This window comes from Pteropus vampyrus, unplaced genomic scaffold (genome assembly GCF_000151845.1).
Source record: "Pteropus vampyrus isolate Shadow unplaced genomic scaffold, Pvam_2.0 Scaffold45, whole genome shotgun sequence".
Taxonomy (NCBI): Eukaryota; Metazoa; Chordata; class Mammalia; order Chiroptera; family Pteropodidae; genus Pteropus; species Pteropus vampyrus.
In genome coordinates this window covers 2,145,006-2,145,486 of record NW_011888826.1, presented here as the reverse complement: position 1 = coordinate 2,145,486, position 481 = coordinate 2,145,006, and positions in this window count along the sequence as shown.

Here is a 481-nt window from a genome sequence, read left to right as displayed (position 1 = left end):
GAGGAGGAAGAAAGAAGAAGAAGAAGACATTTATAAAGGTAGAGAAAAGAAGGCAAGCGGATGACGCTGCCAGGTCTTGTCTGATCAAAGCTGGTCTGCCAGCCAACACAGAGGTCCTACAACATATAGACTCAGCCTTCCCAGTCTCAGACTGCTGAGAGCCAAGGCTGATTGTCCATGGTCCCATCCTCTCTAGGGATTTGGGAATGGCTTAGTTTCTACTCAGCTGGACAATGAGCCCCTGTATATCCACATACCCGTAAATGTAAGCCTTCCCCTGTACCCTGTGCTCTGTGAGCCAGTCTGTGTTTTCAGTCTGCTGTTCTTCATCCTGATTTATGCTCCACTTCTGTGAGGTAAAGCCAACTGCTATGAAGACTCCACTGACTGGACTGAGATAGCCCCTTCCTGCTTCAACCTAACCAGACCCCTGCCTGATGTGAGTTCTACTGATAAGATTTCAGACTAAACACAGGTTCAA